We start from the raw sequence: 27,997 nt of genomic DNA, 5'->3' as shown, positions 1-27,997 counted from the left end.
CTGTGTGAAAAAGTTGCCCCTCAGGTCCCTTTTAAATCTTTCTCTTTTCTCCTTAAAAATATACCATCTAGTTTTGAACTCCCCTACCCGAGGGAAAAGACCTTTGCTATTCACATTATCTATGCCCCTCATGATTTTATAAACCCCTTTAAGGTTATCCCTCAACCTCCTATGCTCCAAATAGGAATGTCCCAGTTTATCCAGCTTCTCCTTATAACTCATACCCTCCAGTTCTGTTAACATCCTTGTAAACTTTTTCTGCACCCTCTTTAATGTAATAATATTCTTCTTATTGTAAGATGGACAGCACTGCACACAGTAGCCCAAAAGTGGCCTGACCAACATCCTGTACAACCACAACATGATGTCCCAACTTGTATACTCAATGGTCTGAGAAATGAAGGCAAATGTGCCAAATGCCTTCTTTACACCTTGCCTACCTGCAACACAACTTTCAAAGACTATGTACCTGAATCCCTGGGTCTCCCTTTTCAACAACATTCCCCAAGGCCCTACTGTATAACTGCATAAGTCCTGCCCTTGTTTGTCATGACAAAATGCGACACCTCGCATTTATAGTCATACAGCCATACAGATGTAAAGCATGAAAACAGACACTTCAGTCGAACTTGTGTGTGCCAACCAGATATTCTAGATAAATCTAGTCCCATTTGCCAGCATTTCCCCATATCCCTCTAAACCCTTCCTATTCAAATACCCATTCAGATGCCTTTTGATGTTGTAATTGTAACAACCTTCACCACTTCGTCTGGCAGTTCATTCCTTACACGTACCACCCTCAGCATGAAAAAATTGCCCCTTAGGTCCCTTTTAAATCTTTCTTCTCTCACCTTAAACCTATGCCCTCTGGCTTTTGAATCCCCCACCCTACTTTGTCTATTTAGCCTATCCATGCCCCTGATGATTTTATAAACATCTATAAAGTCATCCCTCAGCCTTGACACTCCAGGGAAAATAGCCCTATTCGATGTTTCGCTATAACTTAAACCCTCCAACCCTGACAACATCCATGTAAATTTTTTTGAACCCTTCCAAGTTTCACAATTTTTACCTATAGCGGGGAGGCCAGAATTGCATGCAGTATTCCAAAAGTAGCCTAACCAATACCCTGTACAGCCGTAACATGACCTCCCAACTCCTATACTCAATGCACTGTCCAATAAAGGCAAACATACCAAACGCCTTCTTCACTATCCTATCTACCTGCGGCTCCACTTTCAAGGAACTATGAACCTGCACTCCAACGTCTCTTTGTTCAGCAACACTCCCCGAGGACCTTACCGTTAAGTGTATATGTCCTACCCCAATTTGCCTTTCCAAAGTGCAGCACCTCACATTTATCTAAATTAAACTCCATCTGCCACTCCTCAGCCCATCTGATCAAGATCCCGTTCTGCTCTGAAGTAACCTTCTTGTCCAAATTAAACTCCATCTGCCACTCCTTGGCCCATTGGCCCAATTAATCAAGATCCCTTTGTGATGTTAGACAGCCTGCTTCATTACAACACCAATTTTGGTGTCATCAGCAAACTTACGACCATGCTTCCTAAATTCTCATCAAAATTGTTTATATAAATGACAAATAATAGTGGACCCAGCTCTGATCTTGGTTGAAGGAGAGTAGTGTGGATCTTGGAACTGCTCCTGAGTCGGACAATTTCCGCATGATTTTTCTCTGTCTTCAAGAACAGAAAACAGAATTTTTTTTAATAAAAAGACAAATTTTTAAACATGCAATAAAAAATTAATCCTAAAACACTCCTTTATAAATTGAAAAGAAAAAAAACAGTTTTGCAGAGTACCCAAAAAACATCCCTTGTACAGTACCCAAAAATATACCTTGTATCGTATACAAAAACACCCTCAACACCCACTCTCATATTTGGAGCTCTGCTTTTGTCGGCAGAAACACACCTTTTAGCAGAGTTTTTCTGCATTATCTTCCGTAACAAGCAATGAGAAAGAGAAGCTTAATAATGTGGGTTCTTATTTGAATAGAAGACTATACACAGATGATGTTCATTGGGAACTGAGTATAGCACATCTAATTTCTATCACTAATGTTGAGAGACCTAATCATGGAACTAATACATCACATCTTGCTGAGCTAAATGATGATAGACAGTAGTTTAAGGTGTGCTCCCTTCAAGCTATGTGTACGTTAAATTAAAATATCATGCCATCTTCAAAACCAAAGGTTTGCCCTTAAAAAATCCAACTACTTATAAAAAAAAGAGGAAAATAAATTGTGCCTGAATTAACTTTAAAATAAATTTACATGTCTCCAATATGCATTGATAGTTTGCTTCTCCATCCAGCTTTGGTTGTGACGAATTTTGCCAGAAATGACAATACATTTTCAGAATGTTAGTTAATGTTGCTTTGTTTATGTTGCCTTAATCACAACAAGGTTATCCAGTGTTTCTCTCTGTGGTGTTTTTCTGATTTGGCATCTATGTCATCACACTATAATGACACTTGGTATTCACACTTGAAATGAGCTTGGCTCTGGGCATTTGCCAATGATTTCTGAGAGATTCCAGATGTTGTACTTAAAATTCCCATCCAACGTCCTGATTGGTAATTCATTTCTTGCCTGCTGGTCTTGAACATTTTTCATTTTCCCCTGTTATCCAAGTAGTACATCATATACTTCTGGAGGTATCAATGACTGATGACTGGGGAGGTTTGTCCACACTTGGCTGCCACACTGTTTTTGATGATGTTCTTTGTGGTGCATAGTCCTCATCAGTGTCTTGACACATCCTTGCATATTGATAGGTCTGCAAGCAATGGACTCATGGAATCCACAACATATCTTGAGCAATCAGTGTGAGTTTATAGAGTGAAGTTTCCATGTAATGGATGCCAGGGTTGGAATCTTCAAGTCATTGGTATACAATGGGCTTGATGCTGGTTTGTTAAGTCATCATGTTTATCATTAGATGACCCTTGATTTTTGAGCATATCATCTGATGATGGCAAAGGGTAATATTCTTTAATGCTCACCATATTGCTCACTTTGTGGTCAATGTTATTCTTACCAACTGTGTAGCTTGGCTAGGAAATTTGTGGATATTGTCTTGATGCCACTTGGTATGCCTTGTTGGTGGTTTGGAATGATGCAAAGTCATTTTAAATGGTGAGTCTTGATACATGTTTCACTTTCACTCTTTTCTTCTTGCTCCATGTGAAAGATTGAGGCTTAAACATTCTGCTCAGTCAAATCTTCAAAATCCATGCTCCCACAAACTACCACCATGTTGGCATATACTTCAAAAAAAATCATAAATCTTCAAACAGCACAACTGCTTTCATGTTACATTTCTCTCTTAGATGTAAACATTCCAATCATTTGAAATGATATGTGAAAAGATAACAGGGGTTTTTTATTTAGTATTTTATTAGTAGCTCTCTGATTAATAAAGTGGACTGAATCAGAGTCAGTGAGCTGATCCCAGTGAAATTCCATATTCCCTTGGATAAGATGTCTGTACTGCTTATGAAGTTCAGCCTGTCTAATGAATTCTATTGCCTGTAAGGTCTTCTTTAGACTGTAACCATTCTGATATGCCTTCATCTAGTATTTCCACTATCATGCAGTCCTGTATGACTTTTTTTCTGAAGTCCATACTAGCAAATATTCACAGACAGTATAAATTATTCATAAAACAAGGCAAGCCTTTCCCTGGTTCTTGACTGTGCTGATTATATTTTGCTTAATCTATGATGGGGGTTTTATGTTAAATGGAATTCAAAACCTTTAATTACACCATTGTACATTGCAGTTTCTTCTGTTATGCTTTGTCCGGCAAGCTTGATGCTGGTACTGGTGCTGAACAATAATACACTAACCAGGTTTTAAATCACTTTTTATCAAGCTGTGAAGCAGCACAGCATCTGTTAAACTTATTGGTGCTAAATTACCCAACACACAGCCTGGTCAGGGCTCTCTAAAGGATCTAACAAAGGCATGGCTGTTTCCAGCTGGGCTATAGGCACCAAAATGCTTACTTTCATTTCTGGCATTGTATGGGTTTCCTCTCGTCTCCAGTTATCCCTTTCTTAAAACAATCTGATCTACTAGAGGTTATGACTTGCTGTGGTCAATTGATTACTTTTTCTCATTGTGAGCTGTTTTCCCCACTATAGGCCTTCTTCCAGGGTATTTCAGCTTTGTGTGGGTTTTCCCTCTCTGCAGTTTGGTGACTAGGTGGGTCTGGAAGCCTGTCACTCATTGCTTCCTGTCACTACTGAGGTTCCACAGAATCATAGACATTTTACACTGCTGAAGGATGTCATTCAGCCCATTGCTCTGCAAATCAAGTCGAAGTCCCATCAGGACTTCCCCACCCTGGCCTCAGAAAGTTGGCTGGCCTCATGTTTCACCTACAACACCATGTTGTCTTTGAGCTTCATATCAGGTGCTCCTTACCTTGCATTCTATTGTCACCATACAGCCATATGATAAGATCAGGTCCATACTTGTGTACGTGAACATGGCTTGATTTAGCATAGCTATATCCGTGGGATGGGAAAACATCTCCTGAGACTCTGCAGACTCAGACTCTAATTTCATCTGATCCAAAGTCACTGTGACATAGCTCCATAAACTGTTCATAGATGTATAATTGACCCTTTAATCCTCAGACTAGATGAATCATAGCCCCACATATCTGTTTTGTAGTACCTAAAACTGGATGCAATTCTCCAGATAGGGGTCTGACCGAGCACTGTACAGTTTGTTGGAGCTGCATTTCATGAGCCCAACAGGACAGTCGATTGATAGCTTCAAATTCTGAGTGACGAAAAACAGGCAAATTTCCTTTGCAATGTCACAGCGTTCTAATTTTCAATCACGCTGTCAGGTCTGACATATTATTAACACATCCATTGGTGAATCGTGTGTCAAAATTCCTGCCCCGCCACACATTTATTTTATTTTTTGGTATGTCTTATCTTTACAAACTCAAGGGCACAATAGAAAACTATGGAAACAATTGGTTGCAAACGTTGTGTGGAAAGCCTCTCAAGCTTGCAAAGGTATTTAAAAAGGTTCTATTAGATTCCCACAAATCCAAAGATTTCCGTGTTATAAGATCAGTCCACATGGCACAGGGGAACATCATTCTTAAGTTATTTATAATTGAATATTACAAAATCCTTGGTGCTGTGGTACGAAAGGGGAAAAACATAGGGTGCATGAATCTTTTAAGAGGCTTACTACAAACCTTTGTAGCATTGCTGGAGAAAATCAAAAATCAAATTGAACCAAATTAAAAAATTCAATGCATGTCTGCTTTTACTTAAGTTTTTAACCCATATTCCTCATCTGCCTCATGCAGCTTTCTGTCGTGCTGTTTCCTTTCACAGTGTTGATGCTTTGCTAAGATTTTAAAGTGATGATGGCTGTGATATTGGAGGCTGACTAGGCTGCCTAGACTAACTCTGCTCTCAAATCATTGCCAGGTTGCCTCCATCCAAAGTTTTCTTTTACTTAGATCTTAAAGAGGTTTGACGAAAGCTATTCCCCAAAGACTCTCAACCCAAACAGTCGAAAAAGCAGACTCCACGGTATTTCAAACGTAGAGTTCTCACATAGTATGACCACTAGATGCCACTGCCCTGAGAAATAAAGAACGAACAGAAGCCACCATTGTCTATTTTGACAAGAGCTCTCCTCTTTCCTCCCCATGCCTTGATGTCTATGGCTGTTAATTTTGTTTGAAGTATATAGCCAGAACTTCAATTTACTCAGCTGTGCACACATTGCAGATGACAGCCTTTCCAATGGTAACTACAGCCTCTCCCTGCATTGAATCAATAGTTAACAAAAGTATATTTGGCAGATTAATGGTGATAGAGTTTCAACATTAATGACTCTACTGTCAACAAAACTGATTTAAAACAAATCCCATCCCTTTTTTGTGTACTTTAGAAGAGATTTACTATGAAGGAGACCAGCAGAATGACAGAGGAACAAACCCATATCTAAGCAAAGTCCTGCTGTAACATGCCTCCCTTAATCCTCACATCCTTTCCCAAAATTAATCACAAACACACTAAAGGTTCATGTTAGGTATGAAATAAATGAACATGAAAACAGGCTACGGACACATCATTAGATTTGGAAAGAAGTTATAAGCAAGGTGTGACCTATTCAGTTGAAAAGGTATCCACTTAACTGGTGAGCTCTGATGCAGATGTAAATTCAGTAGTGACAGCAACAATAACGGAGTGAGGTGTGAGAGGAGTAGAGACAGAGAGGAAAGTAGAAAGAACTGACTTTGCTGAAGATGGGTTGATTCACAGTGAAAGCAGGTTCCTATAAAGCAAGCCACTCCTGTGGTTACTGAAGTAGAAATTAGTTCCTCTTGCTTTTAATTTTCACAAAGCTGTCTTTCGTTGTCTGTGACAGCACACGGCAGAGAGAACTGTGGTTATTATTTACACAAAGCATATGTTATGTTCCGATCCCCTACGATGAAAGATAAAATGTAAATTATTGGAAAAGCATGAAGACCGAATTTCAACCAGCCATAAACAGCAGAGTCCCCAAAATCCTCGAGGTATCGATCAATAAAGTGAGTACTGTATGTTTTTATCTGTATGAAGTGTGACTGTACAGGGCAGTCCAGAGCCAGGCACCATAGTTTAGGAATGTGGGGCAAACCATTTAGGACTGAGGCGAGGAGAAATTTCTTCACCCAGAGAGTGGTGGGTGTGTCTGTGGAATTCGTTACCATAGAAACCAATCAAGGCCAAAACATTGATGATTTCAAAAAGGATTAGGATATAGCACCTAGGGCTAAGGGGATCAAAGGATATGGTGGGAAAGAAGGAACAGACTACTGAGTTGGGTAATCAACCAAAATGAACAGCAGAGCAGGCTGAAAGGGCTGAATGGCCTGCTTTTCCTCGTATTTTCTATGTTTCTATGTTTTTCTGACAAGCTTACTTCATCAGTTCCTTCCAAACCCGTGATCTCCAACACCCAGCAGGACCGGGCAGCAGACAAATGGGAGAGAAACCAGCACCTTGAAATTGACCTCCAAGTCACATTCGTTGTTGAGTCAAAAGCCTAGAACTCCAGTCCTAAGCTCGTTGTGCGTGTACATACACCAGGTGGTTTGCAGTGGTTCAAGAAAGTAGTTCACCAACCCATTCTCTGGGGTGAGAATGGACAATGAATGCTAGCCTGGCCAGCCACTCTCATATCCTTTAAGATTTTTTTTTAAAAGAAAAGGCTGTGTACAATTAATGTGCACATTATGAATATAAATAGATTACATTTACTTATGGATGGAGACTCAGCCCGGATTATTGCGATGAAAGCCTCTTTTCTTTCTGCCTCAACCCTGTTTTAATTGATAAAATGTCTGAAATCAAAGTAAATCCATAATCTGATACTAAGATGACAATCTTAACTCTACAGTGCAGAGCAAAGGAGCATAGGGAGCTTTGTCGTGCTCTTAAAGTTTGCTATCCCTAAACTTGGGGTGTTTGACTTTGATGTAGTGCAGCCAGTAGATTCCATCCTTCTGCGATACACCTTGAGTACAAAACACAACTGGAAACCAACAAAAATATCACTTGTTTTATGCTGGCGCTATATAACAAAGATACATAATGGGGAAGCCATTTGGGAAGGTAAGAAGTGACCACAATGTAACAAAAGGAATAAAAAATACATTCCCTGGAAATTATACTGTGGGTTAATAGATTGTTAAATTAAAATGCTTCTCTCTGTTGCTTTAGTGGAAAGCGGTAATTTATTTCAGGCAACAGAGAGAACTTCTAGTGAATGTGTTAAGCATTCATGAGTAGTTACCCTACAAGGTGCTTCCAGGCCAGTACACACTGAAGAAATTATGACAAACAGTGAAGATCACTGGTTGTGAGGAACACTTTACTACTTCCGAATCAGTCATTGCAAAAAAGAAGCCAACTTTACATTTTTGCTTTGTTTTTCATTTTCTCTGCTGAGCTTCCATCAAGTTTGTTTCACAACTCAAATGCTAATTATGTTCTGCTGTGGAAAGGTCTGGAGCCTATTTGAGGACACAACTCGTGGAAATTGTTTCTGACAGCTGATGTTACTAATCATTTTGCCAAGAACATTCATGAGCCATTGGCTTAAGTAGAAATACCATAAATGAATGGAAGATGCTGCAATGTTGGATGCTGGTTACTTTGCCAGTTACAAGATCATAGTTTGCATATGTTCATAGCCTACAGCTGGAATACAAAATATCAAGGAGCTTATTAAGGGTGGCTCAAGGGTTCGCACTGCTGCCTCACAGCACCAGGAACATGGGTTCAATTCCACCCTCAGGCAACTGTTTGCACATTCTCCCCTTGCCTTTGTGGGTTACTGCCGGGTTCTCCATTTTCCTTCCAAAGATGTGTAAGGTAGGTGGATGGGCCGTGCAAAATTGCCCATAGTGTACAAGGGTATGTGGATTAGTCATGGGAAATGCAGGGTTCCAAAGAAAGGATAAGTGGATGGGTCTGAATGGGATGCCCTTCAGGGGGCAGTGTGGATTTGTCAGGCCAATTGGCCAGCTCCCAGACTGTAGGGATTCTATAATTATACTCTGTGGCAAAGAATTAAAGAAATTCCCATCCATTGTGGTACTACATCTGGATAGAACCTCTTCTTGCCATCTTGATCCTGAATGATTTTTCTGCAGACGTTAGGTTAGCAGGGCTCTCTGTCAATATGACCTTTGCTATAGAAAGAGAGCCTGCTGCTGCAGGACTGGGGACCCAGTTTCGAATCCCACCATAGCTGATGGTGGAATTTGAATTCAATAAAAAAAAAGAATCTGGAATTACAAATTTACTGATGAGCATGAAACCATTGCCAATTGTTGGGAAAAGCCCAACGACTCCCTAATATCCTTCACGGACGGGAATCTGCTGTCCTCACCTGGTCTGGCTTACAAGTGACACTGGACCCACAGCAATCTACCATCTGAAATGGTCTAGCAAGCCATTCAGTTCAAAGGCAGCTGGGGAAGGGCAATAAAAATGCTGACCAGCTAGCAACGCCCAAGTCTGCAAAGGCACTACTGCTCCAATACATGGAACGAAAGTGGAGGTGCTGGGAAAGGGGGTGAAATGGAAACCCAAAGACCAAGCACGAATTCTGTTAGCCAAAGAATTAATAAGGCCTTTGCCTCTCTGAAATGGTGAATCAAAGACCTTATTCTGCAACCCTTTTCTTCTCGCGGTGGGATGAATCAGATCAGTGGTTAAAGACAAAGATGTAGGGAAATGTACAAGGCCACAGCATTTACCAACCCACTAGCTCGGTTAAGCAGTATACAGCAAAGAAGCAGCCACTCATCTTCCTGGGAGACTGGAGAAGGGAGCTGAAATGGGATTGTGATGATAATAGGACAGAAAGCATAATTTTCTAATTTTCTGCAACAGTAAGGATTTGATTTTGGTTAAAATGGCAGGTGAAAATTCAGGGCAATTTACACTATGTTACACATTGTGAAACATGCAGACTGAATTCCAGTCAAGGATTGACAAGCTTGAAAATACTGTTACAATCATAATTGGAGACAGAGATTTACCTTTTTCATAATTACCCTGAGATCCTTGAGAGTTTGTCATTCAATGTAATGTTGTTCTGTGTTATCCGCAAGTTAGCATCAGTGGGGTTTTCTTTATTATCTGTCTTAATATGATAAAAGATCTGTGGAAACCCCAAGGAAAAAGATAAACAACATTTATTCCATTCCTTTAATTTTTCGCTTTAATCTTCAAAGTCACTAAAGATAATGGGGGAAAACCATGCGCAATGCATCATGTGTATGATGTATACTGCCACAGCTATTCTCTGTCTTCGGATTTACAATCTGATTAGCCAATGCAAGAGCATGCAGATTTTGAATAAGAACCGTACATCCATATAATGTAAAACATTTTATTAGGTGGATACATATCTCAGCATTAGTATGTGATAATGTATAATGCACCCATAAGTGTTGTACCCCATTTACAGAAAGTGTGTTCTAGCAAGGAAAAAAAAACAGCAATTGCATTCCTTTGTTCTATTCATCCACTTTATAAAATGTAACAGTATAAGTTCAGAAATTTTCAGTGGATATTTGCACTGTAAGTAGAAGTTTCGTGCACTTAACTTCAATGCTTGAATCTCAAGGGAGAAAAGACCCAGTAATGTCAGTCTAGATATATTATAGCAGAAGCTTTTCTGAGATTGCAGCAAGGAACTCTGTAACTGTATTAACCACATTGCTTTCCTGTACATTTGAATACTACAACCTGTTAATGATACAATTGACAATGAAGCTGTCAGATTGCCACCAAAGTGTAGCTCATTAATATCCATCAGTTAAAGAAATGTGTCACCATGACTTGATCAGATCCATATTTGGCTCCAGTGACAAACCAACATGGTTGACTCTGAATTGCTCAATAACGTGGTCTGGTCCTTCTCAAGGAAGCTACAGATAGGCAATAGTTATCAGCCACACAATCTTACAAAAATTAATTAATGTAAACAAAAAGATCCTCCACCATTCCAAATGATTCCTTTTTTAATGCTTTGAGCTGTCAATGTTACTAAAGCCTTGACACTATTTATTTTCCAAATTGGTCTATGTTACCTAAAAAGTACACAGAATTACAGCCTTCTTGTGGTCAGTGGTGTCACATTTATATAACACATGTGTCATACACGACAATTCAACCCTTTCCCATAACATCAAGAAAAGTTAATACTTTGAGAATGCAAAATCTTGCAGTGTAACAGATAACAGTATACAGTGGAATACAGAGCTTTTCCAGCTGTAGCAAACTGACATATCAGTAACAACAGAGGTTTCACAGCTGTCTCTTCTGGGAAGTGATTAATTCCGAAAATTCCTCTTTCCCAGTAAGCAATGTCTGATCAAAGACTGATTCAGTTTCTTGAAAGTCTTTTTTTAGTTACATTCTATCCATTTTGTCATGAACATGGATGCATACGTTCATTTCACCCATTACTCATTCTGTGGCCTTGTGAGATGATAATGTGATTTTAATTTTTTAAAATTCATTCATGGGATGAGTGCGTCACTGGCTAGGCAGCATTTATTGCCCATCCCTAATTGCCGAGAGGGCAGCTGAGAGTCAACCACATTGCTGTGGGTCTGGAGTCACATGTAGGCCAGACCAGGTAAGGATGGCAGTTTCCTTCCCTAAAGGACATTAGCAAACCAGATGGGTTTTTCTGACAATCGACAATGGATTCATGGTCATCATTCAGTTCTTAATTCCAGATATTTATTGAATTCAAATTCCGCCATCTGCTGTGGTGGGATTCAAACCTGAGTCCCCAGAACATTATCTGGGTCTCTGGATTAACAGTCCACCGATAATACCACTAGGCCATTGCTTCCCCTCATTAATTAATGAGATATGAACATTGTCATTGGGCCAAACATGTATCGTCCATTCCTGTTTGTCCTTGAGAAGAAGGTGGTATTGAACCACCTCTTTGAACGACTACAATTCTTGGTAGGGGGTGGAGGGGAGGAGTGGTAGTGCTCCTGCTGGTGGTGGTAAGTATGCTCCCCAGTGCTGCGAGGAAAGATTTTGAATGAGCAACAGTGAAGGAATGGCAATGTAGTTACGAGTTGGGATGGTGTATGGCTTGCAAGGGTCAGGTTGAGAGTTGAAGGTAGTGAGCAGGGTGCTCAGCAAGCAATCCACTTTGTCCTGGAGATTGTTAAATTTTTGAGTGTTGGAACTGTACCCATTCAAGAAAATGGAGGCTACCCCAGGAAAGATATGTGAGCAATCGGTTGCCCAGAGGAAGAGAGAAGTTTATAGCATAAACTTGCAAGTCCAATGATTCAGATAGCTGCTTTGGAAACTGATTAAACTTGTCATATTCATGTACAGTACAGGTTTCTTGCTAACAGAGAACTTGATTTTCTAAAGTCTTAAGACTCCATGAGGGGTGTATCATTAAAACGTTCATGTGCCTCTTTATGTAAAACTGCTGAGGGCTAACATCATTAAATCTTTCAAAATCCAAATTATGGCATTCCACTTTAATAACACCAAAGGAGGGATGTGAAGGGAAATGTGTAATAGCTTACAATTCTGCACACAACCAAGAGTGGTGAACTGTCAATATGTTTTTCTTACCTCTTCACACATATCTTTGAGAAGTGATATTCTATTTATCAGAATTTGAAACAGAAACCTACGCCCAAGCAGATGTAAAATGTTTTATTAGGTAAATGCATATCTCAGCGTTAGTGTGTGATATTGTGTAATGCACAAGAGTTGTACCTCATTAATAGAAAGTGCGATGTAGAAAGGAACAAAGGCAACATGTACATCTCTTCCTCATATCCATCATTGGGCTCAGAAATGATATAGTGGTAGCATCCAAAACTGCCAATTATTGAAATTACTTCCCAGTTATCTCTTAGACTTAATACGCTTAAAGATTGACAAACATTCCTTATTTAGATAACATCAGACAGGTAAAACAGTTGACTGGCTCATTTTACAAAATGTTGCTAAATCTTGTTCTTTGTATCTCAGGGAAAACTAATCTGCAGCCCAAATGAAATAATGACTATTGTAAGTAACAGCAATTTTAGCATAGTGCTAGCAAGTTCTTGCAACAAGTTATTCGTTTACTCCCTTTGTCAAGAAATGCTGCATGTATAATATGGAAACTTTGATCTCCCAGGTTAGACACAGTACACATTAAATATTGAATAATGCCCTCTTTTCATTGAACATCCCCAATCTCACTAAGTTTCTTCCTATTCAAGTAGAAAAGCCATACGTTTGGATAGAGTGAACTCTGTGTTACTGACGGAAGTGAAATGATTCACTTGAACTGAAACTTTCATCATGACAAAGGGTGTCTCAATTATACAAAAGTGCCAGGAGAAGTTGCAAACCCCAAGTCCCATCTGAAACCCAACATCTTTCATTTTTATGGGGGGGGTCAAGTTCCCAAGATAGCTGGCCATATAAATAACAAAGATTCTAGAGTCCTAAGTGCGGGAGTGGGAGATTAGATCAAGCTGGACCAAGCTGGTTCTCAGTGCAGTTCTTTTGGAAAGCCAAGGTCCCCCTTTGGGAAGATGAGGTATCTCTATAGATATGGTTCCAGGGCACCATAGGGTTGGGGGTCAGGCATCTTGGACTTAACTGTGGAGAATGCTGTGCATTAAAAAGTGGTGACGCACTTTGGAACTGTTAAACTTATTAAGATTTGTCAACTGGTGTCTACAATAAGTGTGGACTTGACAAGAAGTGTCAAAATGTGTTTTAATGAACAAAATTGCTTTTCTCAGTGAAGTGTGGTCTGCAAAATAGAACATAAGCAATAGAACTATATTTTTTTCTCCTATGTACTGAGGTACTTGTGAATACTCAATGAGTTGTCATGGTAAGTGAAGGAGGAAAGGATGGTGGATGAAGTGAGCATGGTTAGCATTGGGGTGAGAGGGGCCAGGGAGGATAGTTTCAGGGCATTAGGTTGTATGGGACATCTTGGATGAGACATGGAGAGTGAGGGAGATAAAGGGGTGAGAAGAGGAGGGATGTTTCAGTGAATACAAGGTGTAGAGCTGGATGAACACAGCAGGCCAAGCAGCATCAGAGGAGCAGGAAAGCTGACGTTTTGGGTCGAGACCCTTCTTCAGAAATGGGGGAAGGGAAGGGGATTCTGAAATAAATAGGGAGAGAGGGGGAGGCAGATAGAAGGTGGATAAAGGAGCCAGTAAAGGTGAATGTAGGTGGAGAGTTAGGGAGGGGATAGGTCGGTCCAGGGAGGACGGACAGGTCAAGGAGGTGGGATGAGGTTAGTGGGTAAGAGATGGGAGTGGGGCTTGAGGTGGGAGGAATGGTTAGGGAGGCGGGGACGAGCTGGGCTGGTTTTGGGATGCAGTTGGGTGAGGGAAGATTTTGAAGCTTGTGAAGTCCACATTGATAACCTTGGGCTGCAGGGTTCCCAAGCGAAATATGAGATGCTGTTCCTGCAGCCTTTGGGTGGCATCATTGTGGCAATTCAGGAGGCCCAGGATGGACATGTCGTCCAAGGAGTGGGAGGGGGAGTTGAAATGGTTCACGACTGGGAGGTGCAGATGTTTGTCGTGAACCAAGCGTAGGTGTTCCACAAAGCAGTCCCCAAGCCTCCGCTTGGTTTCCCCAATGTAGAGGAGGCCACAACGGGAACAACGGCTACAGTATACCACATTAGCAGATGTGCAGGTGAACATCTGTTTAATGTGGAAGGTCTTCTTAGGGCCTGGGATGGGGGTGAGGGGGGAGGTGTAGGGGCAGGTGTAGCACTTCCTGCGGTTGCAGGCAAAAGTGCCGGGGGTGGTGGGGCTGGAGGGGAGTGTGGAGCAGACAAGGGAGTCGCGGAGAGAGTGGTCCCTCCGGAAAGCAGATAAGGGTGGGGAGGGAAAAATGTCTTTGGTGGTGGGGTCAGATTGCAGATGGTGGAAGTGTCGGACGATGATGCGTTGGATCCGGAGGTTGGTGGGGTGGTACGTGAGGACGAGGGGGATTCTGTTTTGGTTGTTATTGTGGGGAGGGGTTGTGAGGGATGAGTTGCGGGAAATGCGAGAGACACGGTCGAGGGCGTTTTCGACCACGGTGGAGGGGAAGTTGCAGTCCTTGAACAACGAGGACATCTGGGATGTCACGGAGAGGAATGTCTCATCTCAGGAGCAGATGCGGCAGAGGCAAAGGAATTGGGAATAGGGGATGGACTTTTTGCAGAAAGGTGGGTGAGAGGAGGTGTACTCTAGGTAGCTGTGGGAGTCGGTGGGCTTGAAATGGATATCGGTTTCCAGGTGGATGCCAGAGATGGAGACAGAGAGGTCCAGGAAGGAGAGAGAGAGGTATTAGAGATGGTCCAGATGAACTTAAGGTTGGGGTGAAAGGTGTTAGTGAAGTGGATGAACTGTTTGAGCTCCTCGAGGGAGCACGAGGTGGCGCCGAAACAGTTATCGATGTAACGGAGGAAGTGGTGGGGGATAGGGCCACTGTAGCTTTGGAAGAGGGATTGTTCCACATTTCAGTATTTAGGGATGTTTCAGTATTTGTTTTTAAAAATGGTGGAGCCCCCAGCCAGGCTTTCCCCCAGCCTACCTCAGGAACTGGCAGTTTATTTTGCTCTTCTCGGATTGCCCAGCCTCGCTCCATACTAGCCCATACTGCCAGACTGAAAATGGGAAATCCAACCGGCCACTTTTAAATATTAGCTTCAAGGGGCTGTGCTCAAACCAGAAACTCGGGGCCTTGTGTTTCTGTAACATCTAAAACAACTGGAAGTCTTGTAGTATCTTATACACAATAAAAGACTTTTGAAGTGCAGGCATTGTTGTAAGGTATAAACTTAAGTGTGAAAATATCAAAGGCTTTGCCCTTATCTTCCAATCCTTCTTTTATTTTGGAGAGGTAACGGGTATCTGGTGGATTGCAAATGTTATGCAAGGGATCCCTGGATTTATGAATGCTTGTACTTACAAATGTAACCCCATACAGGAGTGCAATTTTAAATATCGAACACACAACCATTTCCTGTACTTATGAACAGCTGCTTTCCATTGACCGGCATTGTGTTCGACTTAGGTATGATTTGACTTGTGAACAGACTGCGGAATGTTTGCAACCCAGGGACTGGCTATACCCTTATTTAAAATAAAGATTAAATCTGGCAACTTTCGGGCAATTAGCCTAATGTAGGCAGTATGCATCATGAGGTATCCAGATGGTGGGATTTAGGTGTAGATCATGGGATGCCTGATACAAAAGGAGGGTTGTGGTTGCAAGGCAGAGTCTGACAGTGGTTTGGTGGGCAGCAGACAGATCAGAGTGGGAAACTAAAGTGGACACACGCTCTCATTATAAAAAGTAATGATCAGATTGCTCATGTGCCCCTGAACCTGCACCCATTCAAACAGGAAGTGGGAGACTACAAGGCAGATTCACTTCCTGCTCCAGATTTATTTAATCTTTGCTGTCAACCTGTTTTTGGGAGTTGAGACTCAGTTGAAAAAACACTGAGGAAAAATGAGTTGACATTTGGACAAGTATGGGCTAATAGATGACAGTTAACATCAGTTTGTGAAATGTGAATTGTGTTTGACTAGCTTATCCAGCTCTATATGAAGTAATTGGATGGAATAATGAAGGTAGAGCAGTTGATGTGTATTTGGACTTACAAAAGTCATTCATCAATATACTAACTAATAAATATGTCAGCAAAATTATAGCTCTTGGGATTAAAGGATACTGACAATGTGAATTCAAACTGTACAAGGCTTACAAAGCAGAGAATACTGTTGAATAGTGTTTTATTCTGCAGAGGGAAGTGAGTGGTCATGGTATTGGAACAAATGTTTTCCTTGAAGCATGCACTATTGTACTAGATTTATAATAATAATTTTATTGTTTGCAGATGACACAAAACTCAGAAATTTGTAAATACTGAGGACTGTAAGAGATTACAGGTGCAATGGTAAAATGAGCAGACACCTGGTGGAAGAAATTTCATGCCAAGTATGATGTGATAACTGAATGAGATGAGGCAATGTAAACCAAATTATATCATTTTTAAAATGGATTAAAACCTCTTTTAAAAAGAACACCAGGACAAAATAACTTCTGAAAGCCACATCATCGCCGCAGGTCCAAGTTACGACCATGTCTGGAGGGGCAAATAAACTCCTCATTTTTCATTCCTGAACTTGGTTTAACAACAGTATTTTCTTTAAAATTGTCCTTTTTTTAACAAAAAATGTGTTTTTTTTTAATTCCGTATGTACTTGACCCTGTGTAAAGCTACATGAAGAAATAAACCAGACATATCTCTTGGGTTACCACAATTAAAGGATTAGTTTTATTGTAAACGCACTCATGTATAAAACATATTTGAAAAACGTAAAACTCATCCTAAATTCAGCGACATAACACAAAAACACTAGCATGCAGAACAGAATATGTTATGGAATGGGGGAGAAGCAATTGGTAGGAAGTTAAAATCTGTAGGTAAAAGTAATTTTATGTTTCAAGGTTTCTTTGGTAGAGTTGAAGTTCCATTGGTTGCAGCCAATGTAATCTCATTCTTGTTCTTCTGGAGATGCTCTCTTTCAAACTGCAATCAGTTCTTTTCCAGAGTGGGTGTTCTGGCACTTGAAGTTCCTCTTATTTATAAATTTACTGTCTCGGTTATGTATTCCAACTTGTAACATAGCTTTAAAAAACTGTCAGGATAAAGAGCTGTTGTTATTCCACACGGCACGTACTACTTTTCTGTTATAAGCAGAAAAGCTTATAAACAGCTTTTCACAAAGGGCAGTTTTGGTCAAGTGATAGCTGACTATTGGAACAAAATAGGGACAAACCATGCTAATGGAGGAGTTTTTCTCCCATTGTCAAAGCTACCAAAATGCATTAAAACAAAGGAAGTCTTCAGAACCCCTTTGTATAATATCTTTGAATTGTATTGTACAAAGGGTTTAGGTAGATTCCCTTTGTCTCTGATAGTTTCTACAGACAAGATCCTTAGGATTTCTCAAGATAGTTTGTGTAATCACAAGCATAAAATTCTCCAGGGGAACAGCTCAGGCATATCTATTATTAACCCATGTCAGAGGTTCTACGAAACTTATCCACTCTTATAGGTCAGGTGACCCTTGCAGCCATTTTAAAACACAATGTTTGAGCTCATTTGTTTTCTTTCATAACAAAGTCTTGGTTGTTAAGCCAGTCAATGGAATTAAAGATTAATATTCCATATATGACAACTTCATGATGGGTTGTATGTACTAAAATTTTTGAATGTGACAGGACAATTTGAGAAGGCCATTAAGAAAAGCACAAGGATTCGCTAATACAAAAGGGGACATAAGTAAAAGAGTTATGCGAAACTGTTGAAAAATCTTAACTGGAGTATTCTGAGAGCCATGACTTAGAGAGATGTTAGGGGGCTTAGAGAGACTGCAGAAGTGATTTATTCGAGTGGTACTAGAGATGAGCGACTTGGAGAGATTTGAGAATCTGGATTGCTCTCCTTGAAGCGAGTTATGGTGAAATAAATAGAGAAATTATTTCCACTGGCAACAGAAAAGATAGCAAAGGAGACAGATTTAAGATGGTTGGCAACAGAACCTGAGATGACAATGTGAGACTTTTCTTTCATGCAGTGAGTTGTTATGCACTCCCTACAGGGTGTTGGAAGCTGTATCAATAGTAACTTTCAAAAGAATACTTAAAGAGAAAAAAAAAATTGCAGGATATTGTGGAAAAAGCAGGAGTGCAACGACCAAAGACCCAAACAGACAAGAAGGACCAAATGGTATTCTTTTTTGCATCAATCTTTGATTCGTACCAGTAGAGGATCCCATCTCGCCACACTAACCATCTTTGTGGTCTCCCTGTGTGAGATTGCCATTTCACTAACCAATAATACTGAATGGTTCAGTTTAGTTTTGCTGTGGATTAATGCCAATTTAATTAAATTTGCCAATACTAATTTCTCTAAGCTTCCATAACTGACAGAGAAAGCTTTCATACTGTGAGTCTGCTTGATTCACCAAGAGGAGAAACAAATATTCTAAAAGATATAGGAAGACTTGCATTTGTATAATTTATAAGCATTTAAGTTTTGAAGCATTTTAAATCCAATTAAGTTTTTTTTTAGAATTTAGACACTGTTGTAATGTGGGAAACATAGCAGCCAATTTATGCCAGCAAACTCCCACAAACAGCTATATAGTAATGATCAGATAACCTGATTTTGTGATACTGATTGAGGGATAAACATAGACCAGGACTTGTGAGATAACTCTCCTGCGTTTCTTCTTCAACCCACAGAAGCAGGCCAACGGGCCTCAGTTTAATATCTCATCCAAAAGCTAACACTGTTCTGCACTGAACTGCAGTATTTGGTCTGGATTTTTGTGCTCATGCCCTGGAGTAAGGCTTAAGCCCAGGACCCTGCGATGCAGACGCAAAAGTGCTACTCACTGAACCAGAGCTAGCATAAATACTATTCATATTCACTTATGAGCTAAAATGATATGTGTTTTGTTTTACAGATAGATCTCCAGTCTATAACAGGACTTGAACATGGGGAAACTTTACCCATTTCGCTGCTGTAGTAACTGACGTTGTGTCTTGTACGAGATGATTACACTTTGAAGAGGTAATACGTATTAACTTCCTTTTGTCTCCAAAATACATTATCTTTATCCCTCCGAAAACTACATGTTTTACTTCAATGACCAACAGATGTTTTTTTTTCCCTTAATTAGTTTACTCAAAGAGACTAGTTTTACTTCTGCTGAAGCTTTTAATCACGTTTTATTTCTAGGGACACAATCTGTTGTTGTGAGGCAGATGTTTTTATTGAACAGCAGCCCAATTACTTTCAATATTTTTGTCTTACTTTGGATTAGAAAATGTTGGCTGTTTAATAGGGGGATTGAGCCTCACACCATCACCCAGAATAGCAATTAACTCACCTGGATCAGCTACGTCTCAAAAAAAAATTATTGTTGGGTCTCAGCTTGGCTTTAGGTGCAAATCAGCGATCCCTGAGGACTGTGAGATATTGCCTGCTGTGGCTGGTTGGGTTCCTGGCAGAGTGATTTGATTTAATAATGTAAAATCACATTGCCAGGGATTACCAACCTGTCGCCAGCTATTACCAACCGTTCCTAGAAGAAAAATGCATCTTGCCACTGGGGACAGCTGGGAATGGTAAATCCTGTCCACCTCACTGCAAACATAGGAATTGCTAGACGAGAAAATTTCAAAGCCTGACATCTGCCACTCCATTGACAGCATGATGCAACAGAGCAGCTTCTGTTTTTCACACATTAAGAGTGAAGTCTCTCCCTAACCTGTGTGATGTCTCCCTTGTTAGGAAGGATTACAGCAGACACAGGAGTCATTTTGATAGTGTAGAATGTATATGCCCACTCAGTAAACATCTACTGGAGCTATTGGAACTGAAGAGCTGTTTTAATAAGTGGACCATATCGTGCATTTTACATTGCTGTTGCACTTAAATTATAAAGAGTTTGCTGGAGAGTTTTGTTTTCCCTGAATTCACCTTTTAGCAAAATCAATTTGTTTGGGTGGACAGTTTGTTACTGTGAAAAGGCTATTTGCAGAGGTAATTGTTGCTCTGTTGTTCTAAGGCTTGAATACTCCTCAGCACAATAGTATCACTCACTCTGAAGGAGTGGTGAACATGCTGAGAGTTTATAAGGGTAACGCCACAACAAATCCACTCTGCTGATCAGAAATCCCACCCACTGTCGGTACAAATTGGATGTGCATTGCTCATCATGTTCCAACCAGTAAAATTATCCTCTGTAAATCATGGAAAATAATAACACTCAAAAAATGTTCAGTTGTTCACTACACGTTCTTCCTTTCTGTTTAATATAAGAAACTGAGATGTGTTTGATTCCAGTGTATGGTATCATATTCCATTGAAAAAAACTAAAAATTCAGTCTTGTGTTTTGATACGAGGGAGTGAGTTCATGCCTGTGTCCTTAGCGTGCAATGATTCCTGGCTGCTCAGCATCAGCTGCTTCAGATTATGAAGTGCATATCCATGTGGGAATACAAAGGGAGCCCTGGAGGAGGGATTTTTTCAATGAGCCTTGTGCGGTGGAGGACTTAGCTAACTCTGTGAACAGATTTTTGAATGCCTTCATGTTCACAGTGGCTAAGTTCCGCACCTCAGGGGTCAAACTCAAAAGGATTTCCGGGCCACCATTTGCAGTTCATATGTCACTGCAGGCTTATGTCAATCAGTCCACAGGTCGTGTTAGTACTAATTATCTTTTTTTGTGTTGTGTGATTCAGTGCAACATTTCCCAGAATGGTTGAGTTCAATGGGATGATTAAAACCGCATGCTAGACTGAGAGAAACATAAGTGAGGATCTTGAGACAATATCCAAATATTCAATACTTTTCATTTTCTCAGCTCTCACCTCTCCAAAGGTTTCAAAAGCATCAAGTGCACATGCCTTTGATCAGATTGATATTACTCATTTAAACACATGTTTTCTTTATATTACACAGCCTTGGAAACATCATGAATTATTCCTTAACATGTGTGTCCCACTTTGCACTACAATGCAAGTTATGACTATTCCGAATTTTGGAACTCTTGTGACCAGCAGCTGGAGAAGAGTTAATTTCCTGGATTCAAACTCAGGCCACGGAAGTGTTGGCATGTTCCAATGAAAGGATAATGCTGTGACATCTACACCACTCTCCCCCACCTCAGCCAGTATAATGATTTCCTCTAAATTACCTATTGTATCTCAGTAAGCAAAACATTTTTAAATTGTCAATCGCTTTTTTTTGTGTCTGCATCAGCAATCAATAACTGAAATTATTTACCAATCTAGTCAAAATAGAATGCCATCTGAAAACTCATGAGCATGAGTGGGCTTTCAATATTATGATTGTAAATAGAAGAGAGGAGGTCCAGATTACTGATGTGGTATCTTACGATGTTTTAAGTAGGATTTAGAAACAAATACTTTTTCATACTTCCCCGCGAATCCTAAGCAATGAGCTATGACATATGGGGCTGAATGTTCCTAGCAACAGTGGGAAGCTTGAAGGCAAGGTGCAGGTCAGGAAATTGGGGGAAAACCCCTTTGGGCCGATACCCATTGCATTTCTGCTTTCAGCAGCAGCCAATTGAAATCACTAAAACTCCAATTAGGAGTGGTTTTGCGGCCTAACCAATCTTTTGCCAGAACAGCGTGGCATCGTGGTGATGATGAGAGGGCACAATGAAGGCAGTGTCCCTTGAGAGGCTGAGGGCAGGCCCTAATTGGAGGCTTCACACTCCAGTGACATTATCCGTGGTCAGGAGAAACTGCACCTAGGGCCCAAACTACTTATTAGCCAGCAGCAGCACATCTCCACTATGAAGGTCCTGACAGCTTCATTCTGCAGAATGTTTTATGTGCATTCGTGTTTGCTATGGGGGTCTCCAACCTGCCTCAGTGACACCCACCTCTCTTGGTGGGGCTGTCAATCCAGGTATTCTGTTTGGGTCTGTAGCATTGAGACCCTGCCTACTGATCTGAATGGCACAGTGAAATGGCTCATTACTGGGTACTGCTGGTAAATGCAGACTTGGGACCGCAATTTGTTCCTGACAATGTGGTCCCAAAGCCTCAGGAAAGCTCAGCCAATATCACAGATTAGCAATGAGTAAAAGAGGGTCTGAGATAAATCAGCATATGGCAATCGAGAGCCAGAATGATATCTTGAACTCTTAGATCTAGAGAAGGAAGGGAAGTAAATAATTCCTGAGTACTGAAATCCTGTAAAAGAATTAAATGGAGTAAGAGTCAATAAATTTAACATCTGACACAGTTGAGAGGACATGCTAGAGTTGGAGCTACAGAGATGTAAGACAAGAAAATTTATAGAAGGTCAAGGGGGATTATAATGAGGAGAGAGTTTAGGGGATAGAGGTCAATGAGAGTATGCCTTGTCTTATACCCAATCCAGAAGGGAATGAGAGGAAATTCCCAGCATTTGTAAACAGAGTTGACGGCTAAAATTGTGGTGGGGGACAGGATGTATTTAGTATGAAAGAAGAAACAAAGCATCTTGTGGACAACATCAGCCACACAGGAGGGTCATCGTTCCACTTGCCATTAAACAATAAACTAAGAAGAGTAGAATCATCAAGTTTAAAAGGTCAAAATCATTTCCTATATGGGCTGAAGTTGCAGGATCAATAGAATGTTGTAGAGGGTGAATTGGCAGCATATGAGTTGGTCAACAATCTTAGAATAAACAGTAATGGCCAATGAAATGGAATGGCAGCACAGTTGATGGGAGAACAACCAACTACAGGACAAATAAAATTGAGGTGAGGGAAAGATCTATTTGGTATGAAAGAAGAAGCAAAGTATTTTGCAGGCAACTTCAGCAACAAAAGAGGGTGACAAGATAAAATAAAAGTGGAAATTTGTCTTATAAGGGCAGGTCCAGACATCTTTAAATTGTGTCATTTTTAAACTTGAGAAACATTGTAAAAAAAATCTCTTAAATACACTCGCATTATATTGGATCTGGCTCCAAAGTGTCTGGAAAATTTCTCGTCAACTATTTACATAGATATCAAGTACAGCAGGAGTAGTCAGGCTAAATGTATGGACAAAAAGCATGTGAGTGCAGGGAGACCGAACCACGCTCACACATCATTCAGTGCCATAAAACATTTTACAAGTTTGTACCAGTCTGAGAACAGGACTTACCTGAAACAGCTTTCGTCTCCAGAAAACTATTATCTGAACCTTAACCTTGCTTTACGATGCAAACTGTAGATTGTAATTCACTTACAGTACATCACTACTAAATTAACTTTACAATTCTTTTAATGCTGGGTCCAACAGGACAATTATGTTTGCTATTAAAGGAATGTTCCATTTCTGCGTCTGCTAAAAATAAACCTTTATTTGGTGAAATTAAAAAAAAACGAAGCACTGGAAAAATTCAGAAAAGACAAGACATCAATCTAGAGTGGGTGTTCACAGTTAAATAAAGGTAAGTCCTGACTGAAAGCAAAGGAATGAAAACAAGAGTGGCACAGTGGCTCACTGGTTAGCACTGCTGCCTCATGGCATTAGGGACCAAGGTTCAATTCCAGCCTTGATATCTATCTGTGTGGAATTTGCACGTTCTGCGTCTGTCTGTGTGGGTTTCCTCCCACAGTCAAAAGATGTGCAGGTTGGGTGGATCGGCTGTGCTAAATTATCTGTACTGTCAAGAAACATGCAGGCTAGCAGGGTTAACTATGGGAAATGCAGAGTTATAGGGATGGGCAGAGAGATGTGTCTGGGTCTGATTCTCTTTGGAGGATTGATGCAGACTCAATGGGCTGAATGGCCTCTTTCTGTAGGGAAACTATGATTTTAAGAAGCAGATACTGGAGGTAAAAATGGTGAGCAGAGTTCATGATGTGACAGTTTTGATATAGCAACCCATCCTCGCTGGCATGTGTATTTGGTTTCCACAAGCTGAAATTGACGCCTCAATTCCATCAAGATTTTTGGAGGAATATCCACTGCAATTGCCCTTAGCAATGTCATGGTACAGTAGCCACAAAGCCACGCTGTTCACAGCATGTAGCCAGCATGGCTGTCACTCCTACACACAAACAAACCCAGTCTCTCTCACACTCGTTGCTGTTTAACCACCTGTTCCGCAGTTTACCAGCCCATAGCTACATCCCGTGGAAACATCTTCCTCAGGTCAACGTTAGCCAGGACCCAATGCCCACTGTAGATCCACTGCTTGTCACTGTCAACTTGGAGACCATCACATACAAACAACTGGATAAACTTGAAACCTGAGCTTTTATTTGCAATAAAAGCTAAAAGGGAACACAAACAAAACCAATAGAGACTGATACAAAAACAGAAATTGCTGGCGATTCTCAGCAATAGAGGCTGATGTTTACCCCAACAATGCAAACCAGATTTCAACATCATGACCAAAGATTATTGAACATTCCACAATGGTCAGATGAATCCAACTCTCATCTACTGGACCGAGTCAGTCAGATCCTGTCTGGCTGGAAATGCCTGACACATGAGAGCTCTGTCAACCACAAGGAGGGATAGACTACATTGGAGGGCCAAACAATAGAACTACATCTTCATCAGCCCCATCACCTGCTCGACCATAGCCCAGGTTGAGGAATGGATGCCATAATATCTGTGCTGCACTTCAGTTACAGTGTTTCCCAGCAGTGTCATCAGCCATGGTTATAGTTGGTACCCCTGGTCTCTCAGTAACCAGCTTTGTAAACCCCCTGGACCCTCAAATACACAGGTCCATGAGAGTGTTCCAGGATGTAGAGGATGTAGGAATCATGGCAGCTGCCAGGCTGACAGGCTCACATGTCCAGGAAGTGGCCACAGTGATCACAGATTACCTGGACATTAATCAAATGGAACCCTTCCTGTTGATGAATTCCACAGTGTTGTGATATGGCGCTCTCAGTGTCATTGTGCGTAAAATCAATGGCACCCTGTAAACTCAGAGAAGCCAGCCACGTTTCTGAATCCTACTGTCCGGGATGCAGCACTGATCTCATCATTAGGAAGCTAAGTGTGTCAGTGTGGTGTTACCCAGATGGCATCAGTCACTGTTCTGATGTATTTGTGGGTATATGACTGAGAGATCCCACATAGCTCACCTGTCGCTCCCTGGAAGGAACCAGTTGCATAAAGATTTATAGCTGTCATTACCCTCACAGCCACTCAGAGAGGATGGACTGTAACTGCTGCAGCCCTCAGCATGCCTCCTACGGCTTCCCACTGCGGCAGCTGTCAGGTCCCTCTCCAGCATCCAGCATCCAAGGTTCAGTTACAGTGTCCCGCTACATTGTCAATTGTCGGAAAAACCCATCTGGTTCACTCATGTCCTTTAGGGAAGGAAACGGCCATCCTTACCTGGTCTGGACTACATGTGACTCCAGATCCACATTAATGTAGTTGACTCTTAACTGCCCTCTGGGCAATTAGGGATGGTCAATAAATGCTGCCTAGCCAGCAACACCCTCATCCCATGAATGAATAAAGAAAAAAATGTGTTAGCACTATACCTCACTTCTTCCCAGCAAATAGAGTTGTACCCAATAAAACTCTGGGCTTCTTGAATACTGCACACATTCCTAGGGGTCCTACCTCTGCAACCGCCTGTTGAGTTCTAATCCTCCACACCAGCTGATGCGGTTGGGTTTGCCATTGGCCCTGGTCTTCCTGCATCCATCTTCACCTTTATAGGTAGGCAGCCACAGTAATCACCATGCAACCAGTGGCAGGGCCTGGTGGAAATGGTAACAGAAGGAGTGAAGGAGGTTCTCCAAACTTAGAGCAGTTATAGGTGGCCCACTGCACAGATGGGGGCTAAGCATACCCCTCTGTACAGTGAGACACGCTGCACTCTGAGAATGACAGCCATTTCTCTACCATCTGTCCATATTCAGGCTCAGCTTGTACAGTAACTTGGTGAAGGCGCCAACAAATGTCAGCAAGAGGGAAGTCCCCGCAGTGATCTGACACCCTTGTCTCACCCACATTCAGTACAGACTATTGTCACACTTATGTGACAGATTATGTGCTAACATCCGCACAGGAACCTTGGAAGTTGCACGCATACTGGTTCCCTTTCAACCGGTATTGGCCTTCTGTAACATCCTTGTTGCTAACATCCAAATCATTAAGGTGCCCAAGTTCAATTTGCAAGAACCAATGGCATGTTGCAAATCACCTTTGAGCAGCATCTGACCCCAAGTACCTTCACTCTACACGCATACAATGTTAGGTGAGTTTAGTGAAACAGGAAACTGAATATTCATGAGGGGAGTTGGGCTGTCAGCAAGGTGTTTAACAAGCCAGAATCCCCCTTAATTGGCAATTTGCTGCTGCCTAGTGAGAAACTCGACACAATACCTCTAAAACCATGAAAGATTGAACAAGGTGATCTGGACTTCACTGATTGTGTCACACAGCTTGCCATAACCTACATCACTCAGATTCTGCCCCATGTTTTTGTTTTCAGACAAAACTGACCTTTATTCTGCGCTTAACACCTACTCAGGATCTATGTTTTATATTTTCTCTACAATCATTACCATTTTTGTTCAGTGTACCTTTGATTTCTAATCTACCTCACCCTCTAACCTGACTTCCCCTCCCCTTGCCTTCCAGTTGCTCTTCCTGGATTTCTACAGAATAAAAAACATCACTTTCCATGTGTTTTCAGTTCCAAAGAAGAGTTACACTGCACTCAAAGCATTAACTCTTTTCTCTTTCCACAGATGTTCCCAGACCTATAGTTTCTTCAGCACTTTCTGTCTTTATTTTAGATCTCCTATATTCGCATTGTTTAACTTTTGCTTTATTTTGGTAAATCCAGGGAAACAGGAGGGCTGGGCTTCACCACACAACTGTATTTTTAAGTGAAATGTTTAGTTATTATCACATTTAATTTTTACAAGTATTTACAGCACACGAACAGGGCAATCCATTTGTGCTTCACGCAAACCTCTCAGTCCCTTCATATCCAGGACCAAGATTTGAACTATGCCATGAACAAGAGAAATTCGCCTCTCTGGTAGTTCTGTAGAACCTAAACTGAAACATGTTTTAATTGATCCACTAGCTTGCTAGAAATCTTAATGTCCATAGTTCATACATATTCATAACTTTGAATCCTCGTCCAAAAATATCAAGCCCTTCCAAAAGCGGAAGTCACTGATGTTTTAAAGCCAGAATTCTTTCTCATAAGTATAAAATTTTCAAAAAGCTGTTTGCTTATATTAGGAAAAAGTGAAGTAGACAAACAAGATGTCATGCTCACAGCTAATAGTCTGATCTTCCCAATGCATGATTTTGACTTGAACCCCGCTGATGTGGTTTGTTTTCATTGGGCACCAAAGTCTTTTGCACCACAGGATTGGTCGGACAGATGATCTGTTGCACTCTACTTGATGAGAAAACATTTTCCCAGTCATTGTTAGTTAAAGCTTGTTAAGTTCTTGGGAAACTTATTGGAAGTGGGAAAATGGTCCATACCTGAGAGCTAAAAATCCCCATGTTGATGACGATGAAATGTCCCCAAAATGTAGTCTGAAGTTTTTATGAAAGCATATTTATATTGTCCTTTGTTGTTTCTAGTTTTGAGTTTTCAACATGTTTTTTAGAGGCCAGGTGGGGATGTGGTGGGGGTGTGATTTTTTGCTGTCTGGGTTGTTACCTATAGCTCTCAATTACAGTAGCAATGAAACAGAACTTGGTGATGTAACTGGAAACAAGGTGCTGCTGAATACAAAATGCAGAGCTGGATGAACACAGCAGGCCAAGCAGCCTGCTCCTACGATGCTGCTTGGCCTGCTGTGTTCATCC

At 41.0% G+C, this 27,997-nt stretch overlaps 1 long non-coding RNA gene across 3 annotated transcripts in view; it reads left to right on the top strand.

Annotated features, from left to right (window-relative positions):
• Positions 1-27,997, top strand: part of LOC109936949 — a 96,618-nt gene that overhangs the window by 52,289 nt on the left and 16,332 nt on the right. For 2 of the 3 annotated variants that reach the window (XR_007263112.1, XR_007263114.1), the window contains exons 3-4: positions 19,125-19,231; positions 21,129-23,512. This is a non-coding gene — a long non-coding RNA (uncharacterized LOC109936949). Of the gene's footprint in view, positions 1-19,124; positions 19,232-21,128; positions 23,513-27,997 lie in introns of those variants that run through there. The other variant, XR_007263113.1, reaches the window with a different exon arrangement.

Source organism: Rhincodon typus, chromosome 10 (genome assembly GCF_021869965.1).
Source record: "Rhincodon typus isolate 14 chromosome 10, sRhiTyp1.1, whole genome shotgun sequence".
Lineage (NCBI taxonomy): Eukaryota > Metazoa > Chordata > Chondrichthyes > Orectolobiformes > Rhincodontidae > Rhincodon > Rhincodon typus.
Note: the sequence above shows the minus strand (reverse complement) of the source record. Positions and strands in the feature narration are given on the sequence as shown.